Source organism: Pinus tabuliformis, chromosome 4_1, assembly GCF_031772625.1.
Source record: "Pinus tabuliformis cultivar Carrire ecotype Pingquan chromosome 4_1, CPIR1, whole genome shotgun sequence".
NCBI classification, from domain to species: Eukaryota; Viridiplantae; Streptophyta; class Pinopsida; order Pinales; family Pinaceae; genus Pinus; species Pinus tabuliformis.
Window position 1 is genome coordinate 397068830 of NC_142303.1, and position 16554 is coordinate 397085383.

The following is a 16554-nucleotide window of genomic DNA, read 5'->3' on the forward strand; positions in this document are numbered from 1 at the left end:
TAGTGTCAGTATCTTCATCCTTCCGTCAGAGATCAAATTCTCTTATTGCATTGCATATTAGGTGTCTCGCTCATTCAGCTGCATTCCATTAGGAGCATGGATCATCTGACGGTAGTGGCTTGTTGTGCATTTTTCCTCATGTCCTTTACCTGCTGGCTCATTTCCATTCATCAAGATCATTTGCAGTCGCTTTTTGTCTTTGAATTTGCAAAAGTCTTTTCTAGGGTTTCACTGTCATTAGGTCTAGGGTTTCATCAAATAGGTTTTCAGAATGTCCAATAACAGTTAGTAGGAACATGAGGAGGTTCTAGTACCAATAAATTTCATAATCAATTGCTCAGAGATGTATTTTTCCTCAAAACTTTGTTTTGAGGAAAAACAAAGTATTTTAGATTTTATTGTATTAATTCATGTATTTTCAGTTCTCTTGTATGTGAAGCAGTTCAGAGGCAACCCTAGTCTCCTTCCCAAGCCTCAGTAGCTCCATCCCCTACAAAGAAAACAAAAATCAAGACAAATTATGTCATTCAGTTCATCAAAATGTTCAAGTAAAGTGAAAATCTCCAAAAAACAGAGTGGAAAAGTAAAGTCATATTTCAAACATTGTAAAAGTGGGTTTTATGAAACAAAAATTAAAAGCTCTTGGGTATAAATGATTCTTCTCAATTGAAAGGCTCATTTGCATTCAAAGAACAAAGTGTGAGTAAAGGGGAAGCGGTGTTTGAGCAAAAGGAGAGAAACTTGGAGAAAACTATGCAAAATTGGAGGCGCGACACACTGGGTGGAAGGCGCGGCGCATAGGGCCACGATTTCCAGTGTAAATTTGTTCTGGCACAACACACACAGAAGGTGCGGTGCGTTGGGTTTGAGGCGCAGCGCATAGAGCTACCAAGCCCGATTTCTTCAACAACTCCCTCAAATCGCCCAAAACGCTCAAATCTTTCATTGTGCAAGTAAGTCACGATCTCTTCATTGCTAGTGAAGGAGTTTTTCTTCAAGGTTTATGGTGGTTATGTGAAGAAAATCAAACCCTACTTCCTTGCCATTTCTCAAAGAAAACAATGCTTAGGGTTTGCATTTATCATTTGACTGCCAAGTTTATTCTGCCCTTCCTTTACTTTTTTCACTCCTCCATTTATTCTCCCAGCTTATTCCCCCATTCCCTTACTCCCATATTCCCAAAAAATCATCTATCCCTATCCCCAATTCCCATTTCCCAAATCCTAACTACAAATCCCCAAACCCTAATTGTTGTCCCTAAAGCTTACATATCACTCCCTAATTCCCTATTTCCCTAACAAAACCCTGTCCCAACAGTCCCAAAATCCCTCATACTCTCTCCCTCCACAGTCCCTCATATACTTTTCCCTTGGTGGCAGAAAATTAAAGACACCATAAATTCCTACTACTCATCAAGAAAACTCACTTACTAGCAAGCATGGAGTCTGATCCTTCATATGATCATGAAGAAGAGACACACAGTGACTCTCCTATAGAGGTACATGCACCAAGGAGGCCTCATAAGGGTGGCAAACATATACAAGAGGAACCTATTACCCTTGTTGAGCTACAAGCCTGCCCTCTCGCCATCACATGCTTCCAACACCAATCCTGCTATGAGTTCTATGAGATGGTTGCTAGAGTCCAATTTCACCATGAGTTGGCCCAGTTGTTTGTGCTTCATTTACATGATGGTCAAGCCACTCTAGCTGGTGTAACATTCACTTTAACACCAGAATATATTTCTCTAGCAACCGGTATTCCTAATATTAGAGAGAAATGGAACAAGAGGCAGCAAATTGACAAGCAACATTATGAACCATACATCAAGCCCGGTTATTTGAGACAACACAGTAGAGTTTTTCCTTTCCGGTACCTGAAAGATTCCTATGCTCCTTTAATGAAACTGACAATGAAGTATTTCAGTTGTGAGGGCCGGTTTTCTCGTTTATATGCCTATCATATCAAGTTGTTGATGCACTTTACCAGGGTGAGAATGATGAATCTCCCCTAGTTCATGTGCCAAAATATTGAGAAGATGACCACCCTAGTACAAAAAAAGACTCCTCAGCAGTAGTTCAACAGTATGTATCATTTTGCTCTCATTAAGATTGTGGTCATGTACCAACTTGGTTTGCAGGGCATCACTTGGGAGGATTTCATTTCTTGTGAGTTCTTCACAGCTCCTCAGGGACCTCCAGAGGCTTTGCATGAGATAGGTGGACCTTCGCATCAGTAAGAAGGTCATGAGACACAGATCGCTAGTATGCTGGTGCTTGTCACCTATCAGAAGGGCACTAGACGGTTATTTGCAGCAGCAAAGCGAGTATTATCTCCACCCGGGGTGGAAGGGGTCTCGCTTCCTTCATTAGCATAGTAGGTTCAGGACAAGGGAAAGAGGCCAGTACATGATGAGGGGCCTTTAGGTGAGTAGGAGACCGATTTCATTCTCATTCAGGACGATGACACAGATTTGGGCCCACAAAGCTCAAAGCTCAAGGAAGTCATCCAAGAGCAACAAGCGGACATCAATGCTTTGTCCCTCAACTTAGACAAAGCCAAGTGGATAATAAAGTACCTGGAGCAAAGAAATAAGCAACTTGAGGATCAGCAAGCGATTATGGAGTTGCAAAACATTCGGGAAAACTGCCAAGCTGCCAAAAGGAGGAAGGTGAAGCTCACATCGCTTGAGCGGGAGATCAATGCCGATCGGGAATCATGGCTTGAAAGAGCTAATATCCACTTGGAGAGTAGGTTATAGAAGGACAACAAGGAGAAGGAATTTTTGAGGCATATGGCTTATCATTACATGGCAAGAAACAAAATCTGCAAGGCAAGAATCAAGAGCTTGAAGGCAAAATTGAAGAGGGCATCGAGGAGGCGAAAGGAGCAAGATAGACTTCAGATATTGGCTAAGGCTTCCTTGGCCCAACACAACACTTGATGGAGAAGACTCAACCCAAATTTCAAAAATTTGGGGGACTTTTTGCATTTTTGGAATTTTTGGCTCAAAAAACATAAGTTTCTGCCCTATGCGCCGCGCCACCTGGCGCTCGCGTTTGATGGGAGCCTCCAAATGACAAAAACTCAGCATTTTTGGATTTGTCATGGAAAAATATGCTTTCCTACCAATGTCCAAGAAATTTTGACAGGTTTTGAGCCCTCAAAAAGGTAAAAAACACTCAAAAAATGACCTTACTGCCCCTATTTTGACACACAAGAGGCAGTGTTGGGAGAACTTAGTTTGGGAGGGGCAAATGGAGGCCAAATTCAAAATTCCACTTGGGTTGGAAATTAGACAGGAAGAAATTTCCAACATGCACACTTGGAGGAAATTTGGACACCAGGAAGGCCTCCAAAAGTGGCTGCAAACAGGTGTTATGCATAGAGAATTCAGCGCGGCACATAGGGGAAATTTTCCTCAGTTTGACCAAGTATACTCTGTTTTTTGCCTAGATTTTGACAGTTTGACTTTTTCTCCTTCTCAATGTCAAACTTGTGATGTAATTTAATGTAAATGGATGGATCTTGATGTAATTATTTCTAATTTTCACTTAAGGAGGTAGATTCATCTATCAAAAAGTTGTTTGAAACTGAATGAATCAGTTCCCTAGTTTCTAGAGGCAAGTTGTTCCACCGCCTGATTTCTAGTTCTCAGTTTAGAATTAGTTGGAAAAGCTCCTAAACTTGTGATCTAGACCCCTAAAGGCTAGGATGAGTTATGGTTTGCCTATATCTTATTCTTTTTCAGTCATTAGCATGGTTGGAATTTTGAGAAAGCAAGGAGCTTCATTGTATACTCATATCAACATTTTGGCTAAGGAATTGAGACCAGGGTTTGCAACACTCTTTGGGATTCATGTGGCATTTTGTCTTGGTATAGTGCTTTCTTATGTAATTTTAAATTTACTTATGTGTTATGTATGCCATTATCTATCTTGTTTCTTCTTAACTAAAACAAACAAGGGACAAGGTAGAATCCATTGAAAATGCAGTGCTCTACCTAGGGTTTGCTTTAGCTTTTGATGTTTTCAGCTGTTTGAAGAGGATCCCAAAGCTTTCTTTCCCTCTTCAACTCCTCACCTATCTAATCTCTCCATTTCATTCAATTTTAAGTATCAAATCACTTTCCTACCTTGCCCCATTGAGACCTCTGCAAAACTGAGCCTCATTCCCAAGACCCAAAATTTGCCTTTCCATTTGAGCCAACAAAACATATTTAAATTCAATCAAACTCTTTTGCACACATATCTAGCCTAAGATCAGTATTCATATTCGTCATCTCAAGCCCTCATTGATCATATTTTACTGAGATTGACAAGGAGAGGGCCCTCTCCCGACCTGGTAGGGCTAGCTACCTGGTTAAGCATGGTTTGATGTTACCCTAGATCCTACCTTTCTCAGCCTGAGGTAGATTTAGGCACTAACATAGTGGTGTCCATAATGGGGAAGAAATTGTTTATTTGTTGGTATTCTTTGTTTTATAAACTACAGACAGAGTCTGAAGATTAGCTAGGTAGCCTTTGAAACGATTTTGCTTTGCATTAGCGCAAGTAGATAGAAGCTACTTCAGTCAATCTCCAGTCTAGTCTTATAAACAGAGTATCTAACTTGCAAATCGCCCCAATACATATCATAATTCTAAGATTTTGGATGATAAGTTTAGGATTTGATAGGCTACACAAGTTGCGAATTTCCATTTGATTTCTTGGAAATAATAGCACACTGGCTTCTAGAAGATATACCAGAGAAAATCTGGATCCTGATCCTCCTCATGTGTAAGAAAATCCCAATCTTATTCTGAGAATCCTTCGCCAAGAAAGTTATGTGATTCCCGTGTTCAAATCTCATTCATGTCCTGTTGTTTTTTAGTATCTTGAAGATCTTGAGTTTGATGAGCAGTTCGAGTCGTCTTTGTTTGAAACCAAATCTGAAAGCGTTGTTGCTTCAATTGCCTTAAATCCAGAATTTGTTAAAGATCTTGAAACTGAAAGGGCCAATAAATCAATTGATGATTATATCTTGAATCAGCTCCAAACTTCAATTGTGGCTTCTAATATCACTGATTTCTTAGAGACTGCATCTGCAACCCTTGGGTCATCTGCAATAGCATCTAGCTCAAAAATTCCCACTGAACCTCCTTTCATTCCCACCATTCTCGTGTAGCCTACTATCTTTGATCAAAAATCTACAGTGGTGTCACCTCCGTCTACTCCTTCTACCCCTCAAGCATCCAATATTTCTTCACCCCCATCCCCACCTCATATACCCCATATATTAGCTGCACCCACTCCCTCAACATCCCCAAGACTGATTGCAAATCCACCAAGAGCAATGGCAGCTTGGTTTGCACCCCTTGTGCTGCCTCAAAATCTAGATGATATGCCCACCGATTATCAAAGCAATATTCCACTGTTTGATGGCACTCCTCACGGTGTTATAGCTCAGCAACATGTGGATAGGATGACAGATTTCTTTGACCTCCATGAGATTGATGCAGAAAATGTGACGATGAGACTGTTTGTACAAACTTTTGGTGGTGAAGTGAGGAAATGGTTCAGAGCTTTGTCGACTGCAAGTATCACTACATTGGCTAATCTACAGAGACAATTCTTATATCGCTGGGAAGTGAAGAAAAATCCTCTTCGGATCCTTTCTGAATATGAGAACATCAAGCGGAATGTTGGTGAGTTTGTTCAAGATTATTGTATTAGATTCAATTCAATTTACAATGCAATTATTGATCATATAAAGCCACCTATGGGGCTGGCGTTGATTAAGTTTCTGGATGGTTTCGATCCTGATATGGCCTATCAATTAAGAGAAAGAGATCCGGCTACTTTGGAAGACATGCAAAAAATTGCAGCCAACGTTGAATCTCCTTGCCAAGAGAGCTAGAACAAAGGCTGAAAAGAAGGCAAAAATAAAGGAAGAGGTTTCTACTTCAGATCAAGTGCTCAGGAAGATGGAGAAGATGTTTGATAGATTGACAATTGACAAGTCTAAACCACAAGTCAAAAATCCCAACTTCTATGGTCAACAGCAACCCCAATTTAGAATCAAACAAAGAGAGCAGTAGACACAAGACCAAGCAGCGCAGCAATAGGTGAAGACACCCTTGCAGCAGAATTTTGTACATGGTCTGGAATCAGATGAGGAGGAGAATGTAATTGGAGAAGAGAATCATTTCTTTACGCCTGATGAGATGCCAATTTTTATTACTGAAGATGAGGAATATTCTGAGAATTCAGCTGTTCAAAGGGATGAAAATTTCATCTTGGAAAATGAAACAGTCTTGAGGAGGAGTCTGATGAATATCAAAGAGGATACATGAATGCTTTGTCAGCCCGCAACGTCAATATTCCCTCAGAAGTAGAGATGTGCCCATAAATCCAATTCCGAAAAGGAAGGAGGTAGTAGCGTCAAATAATGATCCTCCCATTGTGCAGAAAAAGGGAAAAGAGACAGTTGATCCTACTACCAACAAAACGCCATCAGCAAATGAAAGATCCAATCAACCTAGTGTGTCAAAGGAGAAAACTAAAAAGAAAGAGGTTTCAGCGAAAGAGGTAGAGAAAGTTTCAGTTTTTAACTTAGAAAATGAAATTGCTAAGTTAAAAATATCTATTCCTTTGACTGAGTTGATGAAGAACAACAACTACAAAGGTCAAGCGTCTAAGATTTTGAATTTGGATCCGTCATTTGATATGGTGAACGTGGAAGATGATAGACCTGAATTGATTTTTGGTCCCGCATTGGAAGGTCAGTCTCAAGATAGTGATGTAGCTCCTTTTTACATTAGTCTCAGGGTGCATGACTATGTGTTACACAATGCTATGTTTGATTCCGGAGCCTCTCATAATCTCATGCCTAAGGCCATCATGGAAAAATTTGGGCTGGATATCACTAGAAAATATCATGACCTTTACTCTTTTGATTCTGGTAGAGTAAGGTGCATTGGTCTTATCAAGGATTTGTGGTAAGTTTGGATCAGATTCTTGCTAAAAATGTTTTGATGGATGTGGTTGTGGTGGATATACCTCCTAGATTTGGCATGCTTCTTTCCAGATCTTGGGGAGCAAAGATTAAAGGGAAAATGCAGCTTTATTTCTCCTATGCTACCATTCTCGTGTTCGGTTAGATGAGGAAACTATACTAGGAACAAAAGATGAAGTACTTGATCACTAGCGAGGAGAAACTGGCAAATCATCCAATCAACTATGTACATACTGATTTGGAATCATTTGTTTTGTATTCAGGTAGCTTTAATGATGTAAATAGCCAAGTAGTTGAAGTAGAAGACATTCTCAAGATCACTGAAAATTTTAGAGAGGTCTTAAAGCAAGAAAGACAAAGACTTGATAGTACGGCTGAGAAATCAGCCTTCCGACAATAGCAACATATTGATGGACAACAAGGAGGAGAAACAGAACAAACAAAATTTCAGCATTTGGAAGAGGATGAAGCAGGCCTATGGAGCATGGATTTTGATGGCACGGTAGGAAGGGAAGGTGTTGGAATTGGCATTTGGATACGTAGCCCTGTTTTTGCCCCAAACAAAGTGCCAAGCAATGTAAGCGTCTGTTCTTATAAATTAGCTTTTGACTGTTCAAATAATGATGCTTTAATCGTTGGTTTGAAAATTCTTAGAAAATTGAATGCTAAAAGGATTTCAGTGTATGGCAACTCCAAGTTAGTTATCAAGCAAGTGAAAGGGGAATACCAAGCTAAACATCCTCGAATGCAGGCCTACCGCAATGCGGTACTCAATATTTTGAGGGTATTTTTAGATTATACTTTGACATGTGTCCCTCATGTTCAGAATGTCATTGCGGATTCACTTGCAACAGCAGCAACTAATTTGAAAATTCTAATGAATTCAAACAAAAAGTTTGAGATTCACGTGAAGCATTACTCTGCTGTCCCCGACAACCAAAGGTATTGGCAAGTGTTTCAAGATGATGATAAGATTGACGAATTTTTGCAAAATGAAGGTAAATTCAAAGACACTTCTATTGATGTACAGTATGATGATGGTGAGGCAGATATAGAAGTCAATCAGATGGAAGTTTTGCAGCTGAAAGACAACATCATTCCTAAAGGTCTAATACCTTTAGAGGAGTTGTTCGATCAAGATGTTGTGGCTCGAAAACCGAGCTTGCTACCAACTGAGAAAGGAGTTGAGGATGTGAACATTGGATCAGCTGAAAATCATAAAATGGTGAAATTATCAAAGGCGTTGCCTCCACAGGTAAAAGCAAAGTATATCAGTTTACTATCTTCTTTTACTGATGTATTTTCTTGGGATTATTCAGATTTGAAGTCATATGACACAAGCATCATTCAGCATATCATCCCGATTAAGCCAAATCAGAAACCTTTTCGTCAGAAGCTAAGAAGAATAAATCCAAAGTTGCTGCCCTCAATTGAGAAGGAAGTCAATCGGTTGTACAAAGCAGGTATCATTGTTCCCATACGGTTTTCAGATTGGATTTCAAACTTGGTGCCCATGCGCAAGAAAACAAGTGAGATTCGGCTATGTATTGATTTTAGAAATCTGAATAAAGTATCTTTGAAAGATAACTATCCTTTGCCAAAGATGGATCACATACTTCAGAGGGTAATTGGGGCTTCCCGCATGTCGCTACTTGATAGGTATTCCGGGTATAACCAAATTCTGGTCCATGAGGATGATAGAGACAAAACAGCATTCACCACTCTGTGGGGAACTTTTCATTATGCAAAGATGCCTTTTGGATTGAAAAATGCTGGTGCAACCTTTCAGAGGGCGATGGATATCGCATTTGCTAATGAAAAAGATGTCTTTCTAGTTTTTTATCTTGATGACTTGATAGTTTTCTCTAATTCAGATGAAGAGCACCTTTATCATTTGAAGATTGTATTTCAACGGTGTAATAATTATGGTATATCTCTCAATCCAAAGAAAAGTCTATTTGCCATGGATGAAGGTAAGCTTCTCAGTCATATTATATCAAAGGAGGGCATCCGTATTGATCCAGCTCAGGTGGAAGCCATTCAAAACATTGATTTTCCATGAAGTAAGAAAGAAATCCAATCATTTATGGTAAGATGAATTTCTTACATCGCTTTGTGCCTAATCTTGCAGAACATTTAAGGGAAATCACAAACATGCTCAAAAAAGATAGTGTAGTGAGATGGACTGAGGAAGCAATTAAGTCTTTTAATTTGGTGAAATTAGCCCTTTCTTCAGCTCTGGTTTTGATCAGCCCGGACTATACTCAGGATTTTATTTTGTTCTCTTTTGCCTCGGATCACACTATGGCAGCAGTCTTAATGCAGAAAAGAGACCAGCTTGAGAAACCAATTGCATTTTTCAGCAGAACCATAAGGGATGTAGCACTAAAGTACAATATTATTGAAAAATAAGCCCTTGCTTTGGTAAAGGCATTGAAAGACTTTCGGGTTTATATTTTACATTCTCACATCCTTGCTTACATCCCTAATGCTGCTGTTAAGGATGTCTTAGTGCAAACAGATCCAGAAGGGAGAAGAGGCAAATGGATTGCTACCTTGTTGGAATATGACGTGGAGATCAAACCGACAAATCTCATCAAAGGAAAGGGGCTGGCTAAGCTAATGGCTGAGTCAAATTTGCATGCCTTGGACATCAATCTCATTGCTATTATGTTCAAGGAAAATGAAGAAAGTCTTCTCGCTCAGGTATCAAAATTTTTTCTTCTTTCTCCTTGGTATTCGGACATTGTTTATGTACTCCAAAATTTGTCATCACCACCTGGAATGGCTAAGAACAAAAGTAGGACACTGAAATTGAAGGCTGCAAAGTTTTGTATCATGAATAATGTGCTTTAATGGAAAGATTCTGGTGGTGTCTTGCTCAATTGTTTGGTTGAAGAAGAGGCAAAATAGCGTATGGAAGACTTTCAAAAGGGAGATTGCAGAGGCCATATTTTCTGGAAGACAACAGCCAATAAAATCTTGAGATCAGGATATTCGTGGCAGCTTGCTACTATTTTGTACACATCAGCAGCCTTTACCACTCGATCCCATTGAAGTAATTTCTCCATTTCAACAGTGGGGTTTGGATTTCATTGGTGAGATCCATCCTTCTTCTTCAGAACAACATAAATGGATCCTCACAACGACGAATTATTTCACCAAATGGATTGAGGAAATTCCCACGAGGAAAGCTACTGATTCGGTAATTATCTCATTTCTTGAAAACAACATTTTGTCTCATTTTAGCTCTCCAAATAAGTTGATCACTGACAATGCAACAGCCTTTAAATCTAAGTGGATGATTGACTTTTTTCATAAATATCAAATCTCTTTGGGGCACTCAACTACCTATTACCCACAAGGCAATGGATTGGTGGAATCATCAAATAAATCTTTGGTCAACATTATTAAAAAGCTATTGGAAACTAACAAGAAAAGTTGGCATAAAAAGCTGGTCAATGCACTTTGGGAAGATAGAGTAAGTCAAAACAAATCTATAGCCATGTCTCCTTTTGAACTCGTGTATGGTGTGGACATAGTTTTTCTGACCTCTCTTACTGTCCCAGTGGTCAAACTCCTACAAGAAGCGGGTAGTGAAGATGATAATATGTAGCAGAGAATCAATCAAATGATTCATTTGCAGGAAACTAGAGAGGAGGTATTTCAGAACACTTTCAAGCTGCAAGAGAGAATCAAAAAGATATATGATCAAAAGGCGAAGGTGGACAGGTTTCAAATAGAAGACATAGTGTTGAAATGGGATGCAAGGAACGAAGAGAAAGTTAAACATGGCAAGTTTGAAAATCTTTGGAAAGGACCTTACAGGAACGCTGCATATCGGGCCAAAATTATTTCCTTTTGCAAGAAATGAATGGCAAAGACTATCCTGGTGGATCAGTCAATGGTCGGCTACTCAAATGGTACTATTTGTGAAATGTTTTCTGCTGTCATTGTACATACCGGTTTGTTTAAATTCCATTGCAAGTGTGTACTGTTTTCATTCTTCAGTTTGGGGCCTGAGGTGAAGGCTATAAAACTGAGGTTTGATTCCAGTTTGGTTTGGTTTGTTAGAGTCAGGTCTTTCAGTCGATTTCAGTCTCGAAATTGAGTCAATTTAGATTCACATTTCAATCCTGAAATTGAGTCAAAGAGTTGGTATTGATTTGTCGAAGTTATTGACTCCATAGCCCAATGGACGAAGGCACTGCCTGCTTTCCCAAAGATCTGTAGTTCTTGGCACCTCCAAGGAGCTACCATCCCCATTGGAGCCAATGTTAGTGTCAGTATCTTCATCCCTCCATCAGAGATCAAATTATCTTGTTGCATTGCATATTAGGTGTCTCGCTCAGTCAGCCGCATTCTATTAGGAGCATGGATCATCTGACAGTAGTGGCTTGTTGTGCATTTTTCCTCATGTCCTTTACCTGCTCGCTATTTCCATTCATCAAGATCATTTGTAGTTGCTTTTTGTCTTTGAATTTGCAAAAGTCTTTTATAGGGTTTCATCAAAAAGGTTTTCAGAATGTCCAATAACAGTTAGTAGGCACATGAGGAGGTTCTAGTACCAATAAATTTCATAATCAATTTCTCAGAGATGTATTTTTCCTTAAAACTCTGTTTTGAGGAAAAACAGAGTATTTTATATTTTGTTGTATTAATTCATGTATTTTCAGTTCTCTTGTATGTAAAGCAGTTCAGAGGTAACCCTGGTTTCCTTCCCAAGCCTCAGTAGCTCCATCCCCTGCAAAGCAAACAAAAATCAAGACAAATTATGTCATTCAGTTCATCAAAAGGTTCAAATAAAGTGAAAAGCTCCAAAAAATAGAGTGGAAAAGTAAAGTCATATTGCAAACATTGTAAAAGTGGGTTTTATGAAACAAAAATTAAAAGCTCTTGGGTATAAATCATTCTTCTCAATTGAAAGGCTCATTAACTAAGTTTGAGTAAAGGGGAAGTGGTGTTTGAGCAAAAGGAGAGAAACTTGGAGAAAACTGTGCAAAATTGGAGGTGCGGCATACTGGGTGGAAGGCACGGCGCATAGGACCGCGATTTCCAGTGTAAAGTTGTTCTGGCACGACACAAACAGAAGGCACGACACATTGGGTTTGAGGCACGACACATAGTGCTACCAAGCCTGATTTCTTCAATAACTCCCTCAAATCGCCCAAATGCTCAAATCTTTCATTGTGCAAGTAAGTCACGATCTCTTCATTGCTAGTGAAGGAGTTTTTCTTCAAGGTTTATGGTGGTTATGTGAAGAAAATCAAACCCTACTTCCTTGCCATTTCTCAAAGAAGAAAGTGCTTAGGGTTTGCATTTATCATTTGACTGCCAAGTTGATTCTGCCCTTCCTTTACTTTTTTCACTCCTCCATTTATTCTCCCAGCTTATACTCCCATTCTCTTACTCCCATATTCCCAAAAAATCATCTACCCCTATCCCCAATTCCCATTTACCAAATCCTAACTACAAATCCCCAAACCCTAATCACTGTCCCTAAAGCTTACATATCACTCCCTAATTCCCTATTTCCCTAACAAAACCCTGTCCCAACAATCCCAAAATCCCTCATACTCTCTCCCTCTACAGTCCCTCATATACTTTTCCCTTGGTGGAAGAAAATTAAAGACACCATAAATTCCTACAACTCATCAAGAAAACTCACTTACTAGCAAGCATGGAGTATGATCCTTCATATGATCGTGAAGAAGAGACACACAATGACTCTCCTATAGAGGTACATGCACCAAGGAGGCCTCATAAAGGTGGCAAACATATACGAGAGGAACCTATTACCCTTGTTGAGCTACAGGCCTGCCCTTTCGCCATCACATGCTTTCAACACCAATCCCGCTATGAGTTCTGTGAGATGGTTGCTAGAGTCCAATTTCACCATGAATTGGCCCGGTTGTTTGTGCTTCATTTACATGATGGTCAAGCCACTCTAGCTGGTGTAACATTCACTTTAACACCAAAATCTATTTCTCTAGCAACCGGTATTCCTAATATTGGAGAGAAATGGAACAAGAGGCAGCAAATTGATAAGAAACATTATGAACCATACATCAAGCTCGGTTATTTGAGACAACTCAGCAGAGTTTTTCCTTTCCAGTACCTGAAAGATTCCTATTCTCCTTTGATGAAACTGATAATGAAGTATTTCAGCTGTGAGGGACGGTTTTCTCATTTATATGCCTATCATATCAGGTTGTTGATGCACTTTACCAAGGTGAGAATGATGAATCTCCCCTACTTCATGTGCCGAAATATTGAGAAGATGACCACCCTAGTACAACAAAAGACTCCTCAGCAGTAGTTCAACAATATATATCATTTTTCTCTCATTAAGATTGTGGTCATGCATCAACTTGGTTTGCAGGGCATCACTTGGGAGGATTTCATTTCTCGTGAGTTCTTCACAGCTCCTCAGGGACCTCCAGAGGCTTTGCATGAGACAGGTGGACCTTCACATCAGCAGGAAGGTCATGAGACACAGATCGCTAGTATGCCAGTGTTTGTCACCTATCAGAAGGGCACTAGACGGTTATTTGCAGCAGCAAAGCGAGTATTATCTCCACCCATGGTGGAAGGGGTCTTGCTTCCTTCATCAGAATAGCAGGTTCTGGACAAGGGAAAGAGGCTAGTACATGATGAGGGGCCTTCAGGTGAGCAGGAGACCGATTTCATTCTCATTGAGGACAATGAAACGAATTTGGGCCCACAAAGCTCAAAGCTCAAGGAATTCATCTAAGAGAAACAGGCAGACATCAATGCTTTGTCCCTCAACTTAGACAAAGACGAGTGGATAATAAAGTACCTGGAGCAAAGAAATAAGTAGCTTGATGACGATCAAGTGATTATGGAGTTGCAAAACATTTGGGAAAACCGCCAAGCTACCAAAAGGAGGAAGGTGAAGCTCACATCGCTTGAGCAAGAGATCAATGCCGATCGAGAATCATGGCTTGAAAGAGCTAATATCCACTTGGAGAGAAGGTTAGAGAAGACCAACAAGGAAAAAGCTTTGTTGAGGCATATGGCTTATCATTACATGGCGAGAAACAAAGTCTGCAAGGCAAGAATCAGGAGCTTGAAGGAAAAATTGAAGAGGGCATCGAGGAGGTGAAAGGAGCAAGATAGACTTCAGATATTCGCTGAGGCCTCCTTGGCCCAACACAGCACTTGATGGAGAAGACTCAGCCCAAATTTCAAAAAAATTGGGGGACTTTTTGCATTTTTGGATTTTTTGGCTCAACAAACATAATTTTCTACCCTATGCACCGCGCCACCTGGTGCTCGCTTTTGATGGGAGCCTCCAAATGAAAAAAACTTAGCATTTTTGGATTTGGCATGGAAAAATATGCTTGCCTACTAATGGCCAAGAAATTTTGACAGGTTTTGAGCCCTCAAAAAGGCTAAAAACACTCAAAAAATGACCTTATTGCCCCTATTTTGACACGCAGGAAGCAATGTTGGGAGAACTCAGTTTTGGAGGGGCAAATGGAGGCAAATTGAAAAATTCCACTGGGGTTGGAAATTAGATAGGCAAACCTTTCCAACAAGCACACTTGGAGAAAATTTGGACACCAAGAAGGCCTCCAAAAGTGGCTGTAAATAGGCGCTACGCATAGAGAATTCAGCAGGCGCATAGGGGGAATTTTGCTCAGTTTGACCAAGTATACTCTATTTTTCACCTAGCGTTTGACAGTTTGACTTTTTCTCCTTCTCAATGTCAAAATTGTGATGTAATTTAATGTAAATGGATGGATCTTGATGTAATTATGTCTAATTTTCACTTATGGAGGTAGATTCATCTATCAAAAAGTTGTTTGAAACTGAATGAATCAGTTCCCTAGTTTCTAGAGGCAAGTTGTTCCACTGCCTGATTTCTAGTTCTTAGTTTAGAATTAGTTGGAATATATCCTAAGCTTGTGAGCTCAACCCCTAGAGGCTAGGATGAGTTATGGTTTGCCTATATCTTATGTTTTTTCAGTCATTAGCATGGTTGGACTTTTGAGAAAGCAAGGAGCTTCATTGTATACTCATATCAACAATTTGGCTAAGGAATTGAGACTAGGGTTTGCAGCACTCTTTGGAATTCATGTGGCATTTTGTCTTAGTATAGTGCTTTCTTCTGTAATTATTAATTTACTTATGTGTTATGTATGCCATTATCTATCTTGTTTCTTCTTAACTAAAACAAACAAGGGAAAAGGTAGAATCCATTGAAAATGCGGTGCTCTACCTAGGGTTTGCTTTAGCTTTTGATGTTTTCAGCTATTTGAAGAGGATCCCAGAGCTTTCCCGCCCTCTTCAACTCCTCACTTGTCTAATCTCTCCATTTCATTCAATTTGAAGTATCAAAACACTTGCCTACCTTTCCCCATTGAGACCTCTGCAAAACTGAGCCTCATTCCCAAGACCCAAAATTTGCCTTTCCATTTGAGCCAACAAAACATATTTAAATTCAATAAAACCCTTTTGCACACATACCTAGCCTAAGATCAGTATTCATATCCGTCATCTCAAGCCCTCATTGATCATATTTTACTGAGATTGACAAGGAGAGAGCCCTCTCCCGACCTGGTAGGGCTAGCTACCAGGTTAAGAGTGGTTTGATGTTACCCTAGATCCTACCTTTCTCAACCTGAGGTAGATTTAGGCACTAACATAACCCTTGCAGAATTCTTCAGTTCATTTTGAGTAAAATAGTCGAGTCTTCTACATTTTCCTGTATCTCATTCACTTCTTTTATTGGTGCACATTAATTCACAATATAATCGCATCTTGAAGTCATCACATTCTGTAACCAACTTACAAAAGTTGCATGTTAATGAATCAAATGGGATCCCTGTTTCAGAAGCCCTCTGGAAATGAATATGCTTATATGTACCATCAATATGACATTCAATACCCTCATAACATAACATGATCTTGGTATGCTTCTCTATGGCCCATAATTTTCCACCCCTTTGATCATCCATTAGGACCTTTGTTTCCAATCTCTCCCCATTTCTATCAAGATAAGGATACCAATACCCCCAACATTGTAGTAACAAGGGAGATAATTGAGCTATAATAAATGACAACAAAATAAAATAAAATTAAAGTAAGATAAATAAAATAATATACAAATTCATATTCAAGTTTAGTATAATATGTTAATTAACACACCTGAAGTAGAAGGATCTGCACTTGTAGAACCCCTATGTAATACTGATGGTGATAAAGGGACCAAGAACCTAGTCAAACTTTGTTGGGATTTATCATCCTTAGGCTTCTTCGGTCTCCCAACTGTGCCACTTCTCAGCTCAATCTCCTCATGTGAACCGTCATTTGTAGTAATATCAGTGTGCTTCTTTGATTTCATGTGTTCATTTATAGACCAGACAATACCACTTGTCAGCACTAAACAAAACCATTTATTGCATCATGTACATTCCACTCTCACTTTTTTCATGTCCTTATAGTCTGCAAGTGTTTCTTCCACCACCTTGAACAAATTAGGCTCTTGTGTCTTGTTGGAATCTTCTAGAAGTTTGATTGCTTGATCAATAT